Source organism: Protopterus annectens, chromosome 1.part2, assembly GCF_019279795.1.
Source record: "Protopterus annectens isolate FY-2018-M chromosome 1.part2, PAN1.0, whole genome shotgun sequence".
Classification (NCBI taxonomy): domain Eukaryota; kingdom Metazoa; phylum Chordata; order Ceratodontiformes; family Protopteridae; genus Protopterus; species Protopterus annectens.
This window is the reverse complement of record NC_056727.1, coordinates 956,312,859-956,331,530: the sequence shown is the minus strand read 5'-3', so window position 1 is coordinate 956,331,530 and position 18,672 is coordinate 956,312,859. Positions and strand designations below refer to the sequence as shown.

General features: G+C 41.7%; 1 protein-coding gene across 1 annotated transcript in view; it reads left to right on the top strand.

Annotated features, from left to right (window-relative positions):
• Window positions 1-18,672, top strand: part of PPIE (peptidylprolyl isomerase E) — a 619,697-nt gene that overhangs the window by 581,402 nt on the left and 19,623 nt on the right. The gene's annotated exons all lie outside the window — the stretch shown is intronic.

Genomic DNA, 18,672 nt, shown 5'->3' with positions numbered 1-18,672 from the left:
TATTCCACCCTGATGAACCTGGCTCAGGGTCCACCCTGGATTTTACCACAACTTCCACATCTACTGTCTCAACGAGATGGCCAGATCCTGCACAGCCATGTCAAAACTCTGAATCTAGCAGCCTGGCGGATCCAGGGTCTTTAAACAGTTCTACCCTTACCAAACAGGTACTGGACATAATTCTTGAAGCTAGACAGCCCAGCACCAGTAAATCTTATGCAGGTAAAGGGAAAAGATTTTGCTCCTAGACTCAGGCCCAGGGTTTTGATTCTGCAGTTCCAAACATTCCTCTGATTTTACAATACCTAACAGAGATGTTACATAAGGGCCTATCTTTTTTATCTATCAAAATTCATGCTTCTGCTATTTCTGCACATTACAATACGGATCCCCCAATCTTTTCTCATCCATTATACTTAAGCAATATATGAGAGGGGCGAAAAATATAAGGCCTCCTTTAAGAGCACCAGTTCCCACTTGGGATCTCAACTTTGTTTTGGAAAAGTTAACTTTATCTCCTTTTGAACCTGCAGCTTCCACAGATTTAAAGTTTTTATCATGGAAAACTGCTTTTCTTTTAGCCGTTACCTCTGCCAGAAGAGTTTCGGAATTGCAAGCTCTCATGGCTGTAAAACCCTTTATTATTTTTCATCAGGACAGGGTGTCCTTGAAGACTAATCCCACCTTTATGCCTAAGGTGGTTTTGAATGTAGCCTTGAATCAGACTATTCATTTGCCTACCTTTTATCAAAGTGAAGAGGAACGTATTTTGCATTCTTTAGATATACACAGGCAGCTTCGTTTTTACCTGGACAGGACCAAGATTTTCAGGAAAACGGACCAATTGTTTGTGGCTTATGCTTCTACCTCACAGGGGAGAGCAATCACTAATCAGACTATTTCTAAGTGGATCGCCCACTGCATCAAGTTCTGTTACTCTCATTATGGTAAGCCTGTTCCTATTAATGTCGGAACACATTCTACCAGAGCTACTACCACTTTGGCAGCTTTTCTCAGTGGAGTTCCTACCAAGGAGATCTTATAAGCTGCAACTTGGAGTTCTGTGCATACTTTTTCTAAGCACTACAATCTCCCTCTCTATTCTAAATCTAGGGCAGGTTTTGCCTCTGCAGTCCTGCAGGGTTTTGTGGCCGCCCCTTCTGTTCCTTCTCCATCCACCCTTTCTTAGCTTTGGGATTCAACCCTACAGTAATGACTGTAACAGTGAACCATGAAGAACATAGTACAGTTGTGTACTCTTACCCTAAATGTAGATGTTCGAGTATGTTCACTGTTACAGTCTGGGTTACCCTCCCTCCTGTCCCCTCTTTTGTTGTTCTTTGAGTGCTGTCTGTGTCTCCTTGACATTTCTTTTTTCTCTGAGGTATTTTTGCTGGTGATATTTGGGAATGTTCTGGTTTATGTTTGCTTATTCTTTTTGATTAAGCTTTTGGCCTTTATTTTTGGGCACCTGACATCTGGGGCAAGAAAAACTGGGGAAAATGGCGTCGGCTTAGGTTTTTATGCCCCTGGCGCACTGACGTCAGGGCAGGAGCAACTTCAGCCGACGTCGGACCCGACTTTGGGACTCTGGCCAATCTAGGGCTGCTGCCAGCAGGAAGAACCCTACAGTAATGACTGTAACAGTGAACATACTCGAACATCTACATTAATGGTAAGAGTACACAACTGTACTTTATTCTTGGCTTGCAATAACTGTAGGGAGAAACCGGACCATAGCAGTAGCTTTATCTGGCAATGTTGCAGTTGCTGGGGGGGGGGGTAACCCGAGCTGCGATGATGCAGGTAGATCAAGTGCACTATGCAGACTTGTCTGGTAGGTATCCTTATTAAAAAGTGTTATTCTTGGCTTGCAATAACTGAAGGGAGAAATCGTAGCAGCTGTGTGGGTGTGGGTTGCTGTGTTTGTGGAAGGTGGAGGTGTGCCTTTGTAAGTGTGGTGCGAATGATGTTCATCGTGGTACCTTGCTGCAGTTAACACACTTGGGTTATCCTGCCGTTAGGTGGTCCCGCAGTTGGCCCGAATTCCAAAGTCTTGGTCCGGCGTCAGTTGCTGTCGCTTCTTCCCTGATGTCAGAGTGCCAGGGGTATATCAGAGGCATCCAATGCCATTTTCTTCAGTCTTTCTTGCCGCACGGTGCCCGAAGCAGAAGCAGTTCGCAAGTGCCGGTCGGCCGACACCTGAGATTTTCGAATTGAGTTTCAGTCCGAAGTCTTCAAAGCTAAGTACCCCGCTGGGGAACCTTTTCTTGCCTCAGTCTGATGTCAGAAAAAGTTAACAATTGCATTTCTTGTGGGAAGCAAATACCTCATAAGGACTTTAATTGTTTTTGTATACCTTGCCTAGGCCCAGACCATGGCGTCACTGGTTGTCGGTTTTGTGCTAGGGTCAATAAGCGAACAATAAAGCGACGCTTTGATTTTGCATGGCACTACTTCGGTAGAAAATGTAATTACACTATGCCGTCGGAACAACCGACTACCGGCGTGCATAAAAAACGCAAGGATAAAGACAGGCAGCCTAGATCCAAGCCAGACTCCGAGGCCTCGGCTGGGCCGGTCGCCGGTTCTCCGGTTTTCAGTGAAGCGCCTACCCAGCCCCTGGCTATCGCTGAATTGGATCCCCAGGCCGCTTCGGATCCCCCAGCAGAGAGTTCTAGGCCGAAGCAGCCTTTTTCCTTAGGCCCTACCGACGACATTGCAGTAGGGGAAGCCGGTGCTGTAGAAACACCTTCGGTTTCTGAAGGTGTCTTCAGACCGACTACCCTCACCATAAAATCTTATGCTAAGCTTAAGACTCCTCTAAAGCCAAAAAAGCGTACACTTCAGTCTCCAGATCAAGGCCCTATGCCTAAGAAACAGATGCTGAAAATGGCTGAAGATTTGATTTCTTTGATCAGGGGTTCCCAACCCCCCGCCCCGACAAAAGGCCTAGACAAGAGGAGGATTATGCCTCCTCTGATCAAGTGTCTGTTTCCTCAGGCTCCCCTGAGGAACAGGATTACTCCTTTCCCCCTTATGAAGATTCTGATGCTGAAGACTCCATTCCCTCAGCTTCTCCCCCTGAAGATTATTCCTTTGGGGAAACCTTACACACCGTGAGGGAACATTTCCACTGGGAAGGTCAGGACTACTCTGACTCAAAGAAAAGGCTCTAAGAGTTTCTTTTTCTCCCACAGCACAGACCACTTGCTGTCCCCCCAGTTTTGGACATTGTGGATGATGTCTTCTTAGAATCTAGTCTAAATCCAGACTCTCTGCCTCCTGCTCCAGCCAAACCAGATAGATACTATAGAGTGCCTGACTCACACAAATTCCTTTACAAAAGCCCTGCTGCTGATCCAGAGACAATCTCCCAGGGTCCCAAAGGGGCTAAGGCGTCTATGGCAAAAAATCCTGTTCCCTCAGAAAGGGACTCCAGAGCACTAGATAGGTGGGGGAAGAAGGTTTACACCTCAACTACTCTAGCTATGAGAGCACTAAATTGTCAATTTCACATGCTTAAATACCAGCAATTCCTAATGTCTCAAATAAAACAAAAGATGAGCACACACCCTCAACAGTCTGAATTCAAGGAAATGCAAGATCTGTTACATGCAGCTGAACAGGTGGGCAAACATACTTTACAATGTGGTTTTGATGCCTTGGAAGCTTCCTCTAGAGCAGCTGTTACTGGGTCTGTTATACGTAGGCATGCTTGGTTAAAGGAACAATCTCTGCCTGATCATATTAAAGCAAAGTTACTGGATGCACCGTTACAGCAGGATGTCTTATTTGGGGTTAAAGCAGAGGAGGTTTTAAAGAAAATGGAGGATAAGGCAAAATCTATGCAGACGGTCAAAGATTTCTTACAGATACAGCCCCCACGCTTCAGCAGAAATTGGCCAACAAAAAATTGGTCCTTTCTAGCTTCTGACAGACCACAGAGGGGTAAATACAGGCGCCCAAGGGGCAGAGGACAAGCACAAATCCCTTACAAACCTCGCCAGTGGGGCACTACAACACAGAAGGGAGGAGAAGACAGGTCCCAAACCACTAGAAGGCAAACACAATGACTTAAACCTCATACTGCCAAGCAAAACTCTCTTGGCAGCTCCCTTTGGAGGAAAATTAACATTTTTTGCAGACAACTGGCGCATCGTCACAAAGGACAAATGGGTCCTAGACATTATCTCACACGGATACAGATTTCATTTCCACACCTTGCCAAGGATAAAAGGAATGCTAAACCTGCCACAAAATCAATGGGCACAGGCACAAAAACAAATTACAGCTCTCATGGACATGAGAGCCATTCAGCTGGTACCTACACAGGAGCAAGGCCAAGGATTTTACTCAAGGCTCTTTCTAGTCCCCAGAAAGGACAATACTTGGAGACCTATTCTGGACCTTTCAATTTTAAACACCTTCTTGCAAGTACCCAAATTCAAGATGCTAACACTACAGCAGCTTCTTCCCATGTTGGGCAAGAAAGCTTGGCTAGTAACGTTGGACCTCAAGGAGGCATACCTGCATGCCCCTATCAGACAAAGTTGCAGAAGATACCTCCATTTTATTGCAGGTTCAACCCATTACCAATTCTCTGCACTGCCCTTTGGCTTATCTACTGCGCCAAGGGTCTTCACAAAATGCCTGGCACCAGTAAATGCATACTGCAGACAAAGAAGAATTCAAATGTACCCATACCTGGATGACTGTCTCATCCAAGCAGAAAGCAAGGACATTCTCTTACAACACCTGGCTTTTGTAAAACATCTTTTAAGTTGCCTGGGGTACACAATAAGCGAAAAGAAATCAAAACTAGTGCCCTCACAAAATATGACATTCCTGGGTGCTAGCTTTAATACAACGGCCCAGATGGCTTATCTGATGCCAGACAAACAACTACAATTAACTCAATACTTCAGAACAATGGCAACAACGACTCAACTCCCTGCAAGAAAAATTCTGCAGGCCTTGGGCTTCATGGCTTCTTGCATACTACTAATACCATTTGCAAAACTGCATATGAGGAAATTACAATGCTATCTAAAAAGTGTATGGACTCAACACAGCCACAGCTTGGAAACAATGGTAAATCTCATTCCCTGCCTTCAACAGGAGTTTCTATGGTGGTCACAGGCAGGTCACCTCAACAAGGGTCAGCCTTTCACTCTACCCCTAGCCAGGCAAACTATGACAACAGATGCATCGGACTATGCCTGGGTGGCACACATGGCAGGACGGTGCATTCAAGGCATATGGACAGCAGATCAAAGGAATTTGCACATCAATCAAAAAGAAATGCTAGCTGTACAAAATGCTCTGACAGCCTTCAAGGACCTCTTACATCCAGGACAGCTTATCATAAGGACAGACATATCCACAGTAACGTGGTACATAAACAAACAAGGGGATACACACTCCTACCCTCTATGCAGGCAAGTAATGTCCTTGTGGAACACAGCACTGGCTTACCAAGTTCAATTACAAGCTCAATTCCTGCCAGGAAAAAAGAACACATTGGCAGACGACCTAAGCAGAAACGTCATGGATCCCCACGAATGGAAACTGGATCCACAAGTATTCGCAATGATAACTCAAAAATGGGGGCTCCCAGACATAGACCTGTTTGCCAGCCCTCAAAACTATCAGCTAACAAAGTTTTGCACAAGGACTTTTCACCATTAAGCTTGGAAAGTGGACGCACTCTCATTCAGTTGGAAAATGCTGACAGTATATGCCTTCCCTCCATTACCCCTTCTCACAAAGGTGCTGCTGAAAGTCAGGATGGAGAATGGTACTCATTGCCCCAAACTGGCCACGCCAGCACTGGTACCCACTATTAAGGAATATGGCCCAGGGCCCACCATGGATTCTACCACAAATTACCCACCTGCTCACACAGCAAGACAATCAGATTCTACACAGCCAGCTCAAAACCTTAAACTTGGCTGCATGGCGAATCACCTAAGCAACCAGCCAGCTCCTCTCTCACAAGCTGTTATGGAAGTTATTCTGGGGGCCAGGAGGCCCAGCACCAGGAAAGCCTACTCAGACAAATGGAAAAGGTTTTGCGCCTGAAACCAAGCTAAAGGCCAAAATACCCTTCAGCCAGACATACCTCAGATTCTGCAATATCTAACTGAGATGTTACACAAAGGGCTTTCTTTTTCATCTATTAAAATCCACGCCTCAGCTATTTCTGCTCACTACAACACGGATCCTCGCATCCACTCCTGAGGCAGTTTCTCAGAGGGGCCAAAAACATTAGGCCTCCCAGGAGAGTGCCAATGCCTACTTGGGACCTCAACTTTGTTCTGGAAAAACTCACGCTACCTCCTTTTGAGCCAGCTTTCTCAGCTGATTTAAAGTTTATATCATGGAAGACTGCCCTGCTGCTAGCAATCACTTCAGCTAGAAGAGTTTCGGAGCTTCAGGCACTAATGGAAGTAGAGCCTTTCTTCATTTTTCATCAAGACAGAGTTTCTTTATGAACTAACCCCTCCTTTATGCCTAAGGTGGTATCCAGTGTGGCTCTAAATCAAACCATTCATTTACCCACCTTCTTTCCAAATCCACAGAACAAAGGAGAAAGACTCCTGCATTCCTTGGACATTCACAGACAGCTACATTACTACTTGGATAAAACTAAGGTTTTCAGAAAATCTGACCAGCTTTTTGTATCGTATGCTACAGCATCACAAGGAAAGGCTATCTCAAAACAGACCATTTCCAAATGGATAGGACATTGCATACGTTTTTGCTACACCGACCATGGAAAACCAGTTCCTGCTACCATAAGGCCCCACTCTACCAGGGCAGTAGCTACATCTACAGCCTTCCTCAGGGAGGTGCCAACCAAGGATATTCTGGAAGCTGCAACTTGGAGTTCAGTAAACACCTTCACCAAACATTACCACTTAACACTTTACTCTAAGACTAGAGCTGGCTTCGCCACTGCAGGTTTGCAGGGCCTTCTAGCCTCCTCTAACCCTGTTTGACTCCACCTCCCATCCTTAGGTTTGGTATTCTACCCAAGTGTGATGACTGCAGCAGGGTACTACGATGAACATAGTACAGTTTTGTACCTACCATAAATGTAGATGTTCGAGTGTATACCCTGCTGCAGTCCAGGTTACCCTCCCTCCATCCCCTCTGGACTAGCTGAACTTATCTCTTCCACTCTATTCTTTACTACCTCTGTGGTGTATTTGCTTGTGCCTAAGGGTTTTGTTTCATTTTTTCATATAACTATATGTGTATATATATATATATGTATATATATATATATATTTTTTTTTTTTTGCCTACCTATTAGGGGCACCTGACATCTGGGGCAAGAAAAACTGAAGAAAATGGCGTCAGATGCCTCTGATATACCCCTGGCACTCTGACGTCAGGGAAGAAACGACAGCAACCGACGCCGGACCAAGACTTTGGAATTCGGGCCGACTGCGGGACCGCCTGATGGCAGGATAACCCAAGTGTGATGACTGCAGCAGGGTATACACTCGAACATCTACATTTATGGTAGGTACAAAACTGTACTTTATGCATTATGAAATGGAGAAATGAAGAGTAAAATTTTGCTCAGTGAAGTCCCTAGCAATTTCATCACTGCTTGATTCAGACATATACATTCCCTTGTGTTTGTCAGTACTATGTTTGACTGCATTGTTTTGGAGTGTGGTATCACTGCTACACCTGCTGGCACTCTTTCAATAAAAGTATATGCTTCTCCAGGAGTCTGTTGCTGAGAGGATGAGAAACACACTATAAGTATACAACTAAGACAAACTACATAAAGCAATCGTAAGTGCTAGGTCACATCAGAGGCTTGGGAGGTCATTGTTAAGAAACTGAGAATTGTTGTAAAATGTATCATTAAATACCATAAGTTCAGGTTATACTATAAGAGAATAACTATGTAAAGATAACCATGTCAGCAGCCAAAATGCATTACAAGTTGAATATTTTACTGTGCACATTTTAAAAAATGGATAGAGTAGCCTAAATTCTGGACTGATGAGTTTAGTTTGCTTTTTTTTTTTTTTTATTCTTGGGAATTGCTATTCAGAAGTGAAGAGAAATACAAGGGAACAGTTTTAGTGGCACACCAGGCTATTTTTTTTATTTCTATTGTCATGCAAAGCTGACTAAATAGTTGAATCTAGCAAAGCTGGAAATGTGAGACTGCAGCCCACTGAAGGAGGGGAGATGGCAGGAGTAACCTGGCCAGGAACTGAAACTTGCAAAACTGCTCCTTGTGAAAAGTCTTTTTTATCTCAGTAATTTGTTGACACTTTTGCAAGTTTCTTTCAGTGAATGTGTAGTACATCAGTAGGAACAACATTTGTAAAACTCAGCGCATACCAGTCAATGACACATGAGCTGCAGACTCTCAAACTTGGCAGTTTTTTTCAGGAGTTCCATTGTAAGTGAATGGAAGTCTAGTCTGACAACAAATGTGGTAGGGCTATTTGTCCTCACAGTCTGCATTATAGGACAGATTTAGTTTTCCAAAGGAATCGCCATGTCTGCCCCCATGAGGGCAGACAAGAGTAAAAACAAAATAAAATTAGGAATGAGTACTTATTTTGCTGAAGGCAGCTTTGGTAGGTGTAGTAAATCATGGCAAGATAAAAAATATATGTTTTCTTCATCATTTGCCCGTAGTGGTCCACCTTAGTTTTCATAATATGATGCAGCCATGTTTCTTATTGTGTGCGAAATTAAACTAACAGTTTTGTTTTTTGTAATAAGGGAATGTTTGGAGGAGAAAGTAAGGCTTTATCTGGCAGTAATAAGTTTATGGTTATAGCCTTTCTGGCTTTTGTGGTTAGTAGACAGGCAGACTTGTAGTAGACGTTCAGTGCTGCTAGGACCTTAGCTACTTGTAATACTGTGTTAGTATGGAAGGAAGGACTCTGACTCTTATTTCTGGGTACTTCATTGTATTGTATATGGTATGGAGGTTCTTGATGGGTTTTTAGATTTTTTTTTGTAGGGCTAGTGTCTTTCGGGCTCCAAAAAGCATAAAAGTTGATTTTTGTGTACTGATACCTAGGCTGTTGTTAGTGAGCCATTTCCAGAGAAAGCTGAACTCTTTTTGTAGCTTTTTATTTAGGGCTAGTGGTTATGTGCTGTCATATTTACTCTGTTGTATGCTTAGAGTAAATAAATTTGTGGCATCTCCCAAGGGAGGGCATTTGTAAACAGAAGAAACAGTTGACAAAGAAGAACAGGCATGTTGGGGAATGTATTTGGTAAACGTTCTTGAGTTGGACTATGTGTTTTGGCTTGTGTGAAAACCATGCACTGGCCAAGTAATCAAGGAGCCTCAATCGTCACCACTAACACCAGTGAGGGGCGTCCACACTGGGAAGGATAACAAATACACACACAATAAAGTACAATTTCCCTTAAGAGCACACATAGATCACAGTCAGTCTGGAGCTGGTTTCTTCCTTTCTCTCCAGATCCCCAATAAGACTCCCCACTGGCACAGCTATAGGGTACAAATCTCAGCCAAGTAGGCAAGCCAGAACCTCCAGTGCCCTGTCTGTCCAACCAGTGCTTCGTGTCCCTGCCCAAGTAGCTGACACACACACACTTTGAGATTTGGTTTGTATACAAACACACAGACACACTCCTATAAAGTAATCACTGCCACCAACTACTATTATCAGCTACTAAAAAGGCCCTTACCAAAGGGTGTCCAGTTATTAGTGTGCAATGTTATTATCCAATTAGTAAGTGTGACGAACAGCAAGGCTTATCGGAGTGGCTTTGTACAGTATCACTATATACATGCAATGTACTCTAGAGCTTAAATTATCTCTACACAAAACAGCCACAGTTGAAAGGTTTAAAAATATTTAATAATAAATAATAAAAACACAAGACAAATCTTCTCAGTTCAACACAGTGCTAGTCAAGAGTTCAGAAATCACAGGAAAATGCTTAAAATAATACTGTAGAATAGTCTGACATAAATATGGAAAACAGTTAGACTAAAGCTGACTAAATTCCTATCTAACTCTAAAAGCAATCACAGTTCTAAATAAACGTACATATAGAGCAAAGACAAGAGTACTGGTGAGGGGTCAGTTCTGAAGACAAATGCAAAATGCTCTGATTCTCTGTCTAAGAAAGTCTTAAAAATAATGCATCACTGCTGACTCATTTTAGATTACATCATTCTTCTCTGGTTCCCAGGCTAACAGAAACTCAGAGTTTTAACATTTCTTTGATCTTGCACCTGGACAGGAAACTACAGCAATAAAATACATTATATATGTAAAATCTAGCAATTAACTCTGGTCTCAAAACAGTAGAAGGAATTCCTCAGACCAGAGATTATGTCTCCAAGCTTTAAGATCAAACAGTCATACAATGCTTGACTTATCAGCTTTCTTCCAGCAGAGTGCACTGTTGTTACATTTTTGAAGTTCAACATTTAACACAGTGTTCTTACATTTAAGAGGACAAGACTGTGGATTTATTCATGTTTACAATAATTCTGTCAAGATAGGCTGATAGCCTTCACATATTTCACCCCCCCCCCCGAGAACTCAAGCTAATTTTTCAAGTGACCCTTGAGAAACTTTGCTTGAGAGGACTAGGTCTATCTGAGTATACCTTACCCCATTCACTGTCTTGAGAACCAATCTGCGTTGACGTTGCTAACCCAACAGTGGTGCTGCACTGACATATCACATGCTTGCATCCCCAGGCACCATCTTAGCAACTTGGCATTTTGCTGGCTGGCTCGGTGTAACTGTGTTAGGGGATTGTGATCTGTAACTACAATTAATTTTCTTCCATACAAATATGGCTAAAGTTTCTGCAGTGTCCACACTATGGCTAGAGATTCCTTTTCTACAGCTACATAGCCCTCCCTCTGAAGAAATCTGGCTAAGTACAGCCCTCATCCCATGGTTCGAAGCATCCACCTGCACAACAAAGTCTTTGCTTTAATCTGTACTTGCTAACACAGGGGGTTCTCCCAAAGTTTCTTTAAGCTTCTGGAATGCCTGCTCACATGCTGGGGTCCACACTACATTATCTGGCCTGTTTTTCCCTGTCAGGTCTGTGAGGGGAGCAGCTATGGTATTATAACTGGGGACGAACTTTCTGTAGTACCTTGCTGTCCCTAAGAATGCCCTCACCTGGTTTTTGGTAACAGGTGTAGGCCATGCCTGAATAGCTTCCACTTTGGCGGGTTCTGGCCTGATCTTACCACTCCCCACTCTATGTCCCAGGTAGGAGACCTCTACCATACCCATCTGACATTTGTTGGGCTTAATGGTCAACCCTGCTCTCTGTAGTCTGTCTAGCACTTCTCTGACATGCTGAAGGTGCTTTTGCCAGGAATGGCTGTAGATGGTTATATCATCTAGGTAAGCAAGGGCAAACCATCCTGCTCCTGCTAGGATATGATTTACCATCCTCTGGAAAGTTGCTGGGGCATTTTTCATCCCAAAGAGCATCTTTGTGAATTCATACAAGCCAAAAGGAGTCACAAAGGCTGACCTCTCTTTAGCACTGAGAGTCAAGGGTACCTCCCATTAACTCTTGGTAAGATCAGTGGTGGCAAGATACTTAGCCCCACCCAGCTGCTCTAGGGCTTCATCTGTCCTAGGCATGGGGTAAGCATGTGACTCTTTGTGACTATTTAATTTCCTGTAGTCCACACAGAACCTGGTACTGCCATCCTTCTTTGGCACCAGCACCACTGGGGAGGCCCAGGGACTGTTGGACTCTTGAATTATGCCTAGTTCCAACATCTCCTCCCTTGGAGTCTGTTTTGACTCCCTCAGGCACCCTATAAGGGGCCTGCCTAATAGACCTTTGGGGTCTTGTATCCACCTGGTGCTGCGTCAGGTGGGTGCACCCAGGTTTCCTAGTGAACATGTCCCCAAACTCCTGTAATACTGCTCTGATTTCTCGAACCTGGGTAGGAGATAGCTACTGGGTCATTGGTACCCCTTCCACTGAGGTGTCAGTCCGAGCCTCACTGAGATCAGTCACCAGATCTCCCTCAGACTCCTCCTGCAATCCACTGCAAATATTCAAATATCATGGTAAGGTTTCATCATGTTAACATGGTACAATATGTGCTCCTGCCTAGCAGTTCTACCATGTAGTTAACATCACTTACCTTTCTTACCACCTTGTAGGGTCCCTCCCAAGCTGCTTGCAGCTTGTTGTGTCTGACAGGAATGAGAACTATTACTTGTTGCCCTACAGCATACTCTCTAGCTCGAGCATTCCTGTCATACCAGACATTTTTCTGCTGTTGGACTTCTGCCAGGGTCTCTTGGGCCAAGCCCATGAGTTCCCTGAGCCTTGTCCTGAGGTTTAGGACATATGAGACAACAGACTTCTTGTGAGATTCACACTCACTTTCCTACTCATCTCAAATTAAATCTAGAGGTCCCCTCACCCTATGCCCATACAGCAGCTCAATGGGTGAAAAAACTGTGGATTATTGAGGAACCTCTCTGTAAGCAAACAACGGATGGGGCAAATATTTGTCCCACTCCCTCTTAAAGTGGTCTGCAAATGTCCATACCATGGACTTGATTGTAGAGTTTAACCGGGGTGGAGTTTAGGTACTTCACCCAACAGTACTTCCACAGACAAGCCAGCAGGTCTGATATGAAATTGGAACCTCGTTCAGTCAGTATTTCTTTTGGGAAAACTGTCCTGCTGAAAATTTGTATCAAAACATTTGCCACCTTTTCTGCCTCGATGGAGGACAAAGCCACTGCCTCAGGGTATCTTGTAGTATAATCTTCTACCACTAGGATATACTTTTTCCCTGTGGAATTAAGGGTGCTTAGAGGCCCCATAATATCCATAGCTCCCCTCTGAAATGGCTCCTCAATCATAGGCAAAGGCATCAAAGGAGTTCTCACCTTGTCTCCTGCCTTTCCTACCTTTTGGCACTGCTCACTGGTCCTGCAGTACCCTGTTACATCTCTGGAAATCCCAGGCCAATAGAAGTTCTGCATAATACGTCTCTTTGTACGTTTTATGACCATATGACCTGCAAAGGGAATATCATGGGCTACGACTGGAAGTGCCAGACGGTAGGCTCTAGGCAATACCAACTGACGCTAAGAGCAATCACAGTTCTAAATAAACTTACATATAGAGCAAAGGCAGAGTACTGGTGAGTGGTCAGTTCTAAAGACAAATGCAAAATTATCTGATTCTCTCTCTCTGAGAAGGTCTTAAAAATAATACATCACTGCTGGCCCATTTTAGATTATATCATTCTTCTCTGGTTCCCAGGTTATCAGAAACTCAGAGTTTTAACATTTCTTTGATCTTGTACCTGGACAGGAAACTACAACAATAAAAGACATTATATATGTAAAATCTAGCAATTAACTCTGGTCTCAAAACAGTAGAAGGAATTCCTCAGTCCAGACATTATGTCTCCGAGCTTTGAGATCAAACAGTCATACAATACTTGACTTATCAGCTTTCTTCCAGCGGAGTGCACTTTGGTTAAATTTTTGAAGTTCAACATTTAACACAGTTTCCTTACAGTTAAGAGGACAAGCCTGTGGATTATATTCATATTTACAATGACATAGAAGTATCTACAAAATTCTATCTAGCTAGGCTGGCAGCCTTCACATATCTTCACAGCTTGTAACTGAAAGTTTTGCTGGTAAGATAGTTGTTAAACCATTATGTGATGTGTTTTGAAAATGCCCGGCTGTGTAAACTTTGTAGTAATATTGTAGGATCTTGGAGTATCAAATGCTTTTTTTTTTTAGATCTAAAAATACTGTATCCATTAGTAAATCATCTTCCATAATTGTGAAAATCTGATTCATTTTATATATATATATATATATATATATATATATATATATATATATATATATATATATATATAGGTATAAATGTAATATGCGTGGTGTGAAAATCATGTTCTGTTATTTGTCCAGAGATGATCTTTCCTAAAGTTGTGGCCAAAGGAGAGATGCTTGAGATTTGTCAGTAGTCAATGGCAGATAAAGGGAAGGGACCATAATGTGTGGTATAGGAGCATGTTTAATGGTGTATGGGATAGGTTTTATCATAAAAGAGATTGTAGATGTGAATATGTGGTTTACATATACAGCTGCTGTGTTTTAATATTTTTTGGTGATGACTTTGCCAGTAGTGGTTGAATTGATACTCTTTTGTTTTCTAAGTTTCTATTTTGCCTTTACTAATTAATTTAAAGTAAAAGAGGAGTATGATAGTATTTTATGACTTATGTTGTTGAGTATATTATTAAAGAACACATTTTTGTGGCCCTCCCCAGAGAGGAAATAACTTTTATGGCTTGTATTGTTTCACTGCAAAATTTGTTTGGTGTTGAGTTTTTATGAAAGTCATTTCAGTGCTCAGATGTTTTATGATTTGCTAGAATTTATTTGGTTGACTAAGTTGTGCACTTTGTAGTTTCTGAAATATTGAACTTTGGATATGTTTGTATTTAGCTGTTGATACTGTTCATATTTGCCTAGATTATTTGGTTCTTTTTTTCTGTTTGGGCCATGCTTTATTTTTATTCTTTTAGCTTAGATTTTAGCCTTTGTGTTCTGATGCTCTAAAACCTCCTTTTGCAGAGTTTAATTTTTTTCTTGAATGGAGTAAAAAAAGTTATAAAAGATTGAGAGGACAGTGGTTGGATATATTGTTTGTACAGAGGGGTCCAGTACATAAGTTCTAATTTTGTTAAAAAGAGGGTTTCTGAGGCTTCAGGGGCTGACCAGTGTTATGATCTAGTATGTACTTGAAGTGCTGTACATCAAAATTAAATTAGACTTCCAAGGCCATTATTGCTGTGTCTTACTAAATGTACAGGCACAGAAACAGAAGGCATTTTGCTGTACTCAAAGGCTGGTGTGAGCGCAACAATCTCAGCTGCCTGTGAAAGATGTGGATTGTTTGTGCTTTTCTGTTTATTAAGCTTACATAGCATCTTTTCATAAGAGTATGAACTTGGCTGAGTGTACTTCAACGGCAAAATCCTAGTATGTTATTAAAAGTGCACATTTGCCTTGTGCAGTCCAACAACTGTGGAGGAATATAGGATATTACAATTAGATTCTACCCACATAAACCAGTAACAAATGGGAAAAAAAGAAAGAAAATTGACTTTATTAGTCCATCTCTATTGTATAGAGGAGTAAAGGTCTGATTACGATCAAGAGGAGTTTGAATAGAGGCTAAAAGCACTGAAAGAATAAGCCATGGAGAAAGGGTGATGTTAGCTCCACCGTACTTAGGGAGAAGGAATGTTTGTTCTAGTTGGTCATTTGTGTGTGTGTGTGTGTCGTAGGCAGTGTACGTCCCTGCAGTGATACTCGCATCAGCCAACAGGTTTCAAGGTAAGTTAAAAGGGGGAAGAAATTGCAAACTACTAATGGCTGCCCAGATGATAGTCTCTCGCTTTTGGATGTCGCACCTTGGGAAAAGAATATGCTGATTGATTTTGGAAGAGCCGATGGTTGGCAGGGAGTAGAAAATGACCTATGGAAAAATTGACTGTTTTCTGCTTCGTTTGAGTTTGGAAATTGGAGAAAGTAGTGAGATAAGCTGGTAGGATTCCATAGCCTAAGATGGTCCTTTCACAGCTCAAGGGAGAAGACTGTAGCAGGTTTCCATAGCTTAGGGAAGGTTCTGGACTAATGAAGATGTAAATGATGTGTTGAAGGGATTCTAAGATGAAGGTGTCACATCACATTTTGAAAAAGTGTAGCACAACTACTACTAAAACCATCACTGAGAATTGACCTCAGTCATCTGTTAATCCCACTCAGGGTCACTCCACTGCATTTGAATGTGGGAGTGAGTTTATTCAAGTTTTGGTCTTTTACGTCTATGACAGGACTGCAGGTTATCAATCTGTTTCTGTGCACTGCAGCCAAAGAAGTGTGCAAATATTTTAAGAGCAATGACAGGGATAATGTGCTGATAATTACATGACAGTTTGTTTTTAGGCAACACTGACTAACCAGCTAGATTATGTTCTTACCAGAAGATGTTTGGGTTAATAAGTCTGTTTTGTCATGATTTTAAATAAATGTTTTAGCTTTATTAATCATCTATTCAGCCATATTTCTGATACCACAGAAGGTGAGTGTAGTATTTTAAAAGAGGTCCATGCAGATTTTGTTTTACCTCAGGCTCATTTTTTATCTTGGCGTTTATCCAGTGTGTTGGTTTGGTGGTAGCAGACTGGAACTTTTTCTGCAGTTGGAGAAGTTTATTTTGGTGCTTGCTGAAGGACAGTGTGACATCAGTTTCCCGGGTGATACATGTATGCCCAGTCAGTTGAGTTGAAGTCTGATAGCAGTGCTTTTAATTTTGTTTGCAAGATCAATATATGACTTTAGTGAAGCAAGTGAAGAAGATGCAGTGGTCTCTGCACTTGATTTTATTTTACATTTGAAACAATTTATTTTAAATGCATACTTTTTGTGTTTCTGGCTGTTACATTTTTTTTTGCTTTCTATCAGTGTTAGTGGCTTTGTGACTGGGGTGGGGAATGAACTGTCATTGGGAATTTCAACTCTGTCATCGGTAGGACTAAGACTGTCAGCTACTTAGTTCCGTGCATAAAACCTGCTCAAGCTACTGAAATTCTCTTCCCATTTTCCATAATCCCTACCATGGAAGACCCATCCCCTTCTCTAGGTCTCTTTAGCCACTTGGTAAAGTCAGATTGGCAGAAGATGGCCCCCAGCTACTTTTCTGGTAAATTATTGCTGTTTTTTGGCTCCATCCTGGTCAGATCTTTCTTTTGTAAAATTCCATTGCTCATTTGTAGCTGTTTGGCTATTTCTTTTATGTCAGGTTTGGTAGGCTTCCCTCTCCCTTTTGAGTACTGGTGGCATTTTAGTGATTTACTCTCTTTAAGTGTTTGCTTTTGATGACTGTCGCTAGTTTTTATTTTTATTATTTTTTTCTTTTTTCTTTTGGTTGCTGGTTGAATCTTGTGCTATTTGCATAGCTGTTTTTGGTTTGGTTTCCAGCATGGACCAAGGTAAGCAATGCCATTCTTTTACAAACTGCCCCTCTGGTGAGAAAATTGCACTTCAGGATAAGTACTCTGTACATACCTCTCAACCTGGAAATATCAAAAATCTGAAGAAGGCCCATGAAAAACAGGTACAAATCTGTTCACTGATTAACGTAAAATTTGCATGCATAGTACCTGGACAGGAAACTACAACAATAAAATACATTATATATGTAAAATCTAGCAATTAACTCTGGTCTCAAAACAGTAGAAGGAATTCCTCAGTCCAGACATTATGTCTCCGAGCTTTGAGATCAAACAGTCATACAATACTTGAGTTATCAGCTTTCTTCCAGCGGAGTGCACTTTGGTTAAATTTTTGAAGTTCAACATTTAACACAGTTTTCTTACAGTTAAGAGGACAAGCCTGTGGATTATATTCATATTTACAATGACATAGAATTATCTACAAAATTCTATCTAGCTAGGCTGCCAGCCTTCACATATCTTCACAGCTTGTAACATTGGAAGTTCTGCTGGTAAGATAGTTGTTAAACCATTATGTGATGTGTTTTGAAAATGCCCGGCTGTGTAAACTTAGTAGTAATATTGTAGGATCTTGGAGTATCAAATACTTTTTTTTTTTTTAGATCTAAAAATACTGTATCCATTAGTAAATCATCTTCCATAATTGTGAAAATCTGATTCATTTTATATATATATATATATTGGTATAAATGTAATATGTGTGGTGTGAAAATCATGTTCTGTTATTTGTCCAGAGATGATCTTTCCTAAAGTTGTGGCCAAAGGAGATGCTTGTGATTTGTCAGTAGTGAATGGTAGATAAAGGGAAGGGACCATAATGTGTGGTATAGGAGCATGTTTAATGGTGTATGGGATAGGTTTTGTCATAAAAGAGATTGTAGATGTGAATATGTGGTTTACATATACAGCTGATGTGTTTTAATATTTTTTGGTGATGACTTTGCCATTAGTGGTTGAATTGATACTCTTTTGTTTTCTAAGTTTCTATTTTGCCTTTACTAATTAATTTAAAGTAAAAGAGGCGTATGATAGTATTTTATGACTTATGTTGTTGAGTATATTATTAAAGAACACATTTTTGTGGCCCTCCCCAGAGAGGAAATAACTTTTATGGCTTGTATTGTTTCACTGCAAAATTTGTTTGGTGTTGAGTTTTTATGAAAGTCATTTCAGTGCTCAGATGTTTTATGATTTTCTAGAATTTATTTGGTTGACTAAGTTGTGCACTTTGTAGATGTTCGTCATTCCACATTGCTGCAGTCCTAACCATTGGGTAGTCCGCTGTCCAGTCGGCCCGAATACCAAAGTATATGGCTGACGTCGGTCAAGGCGCATTAGACTGACGTCAGGACGTCAGGGTACTAATGCGCATGACCGACGTCATATCCTCAGTCTTTTTTGCCGCATGGTCCGATGCAGAAGCAGTTTTGCGAGTGCAGGTTGGCGTTCTGAAATATTTCCGAAGTCAGAGTTTCAGACCGAATCAAAGTTGGCTAAGTACCCCGTTGGGGAACATTTTGTTTTTTTCTTGCCTCAGTATTTAACCGGATGTCAGAAAAAGTGAATAACTGTACCTGGGAAAC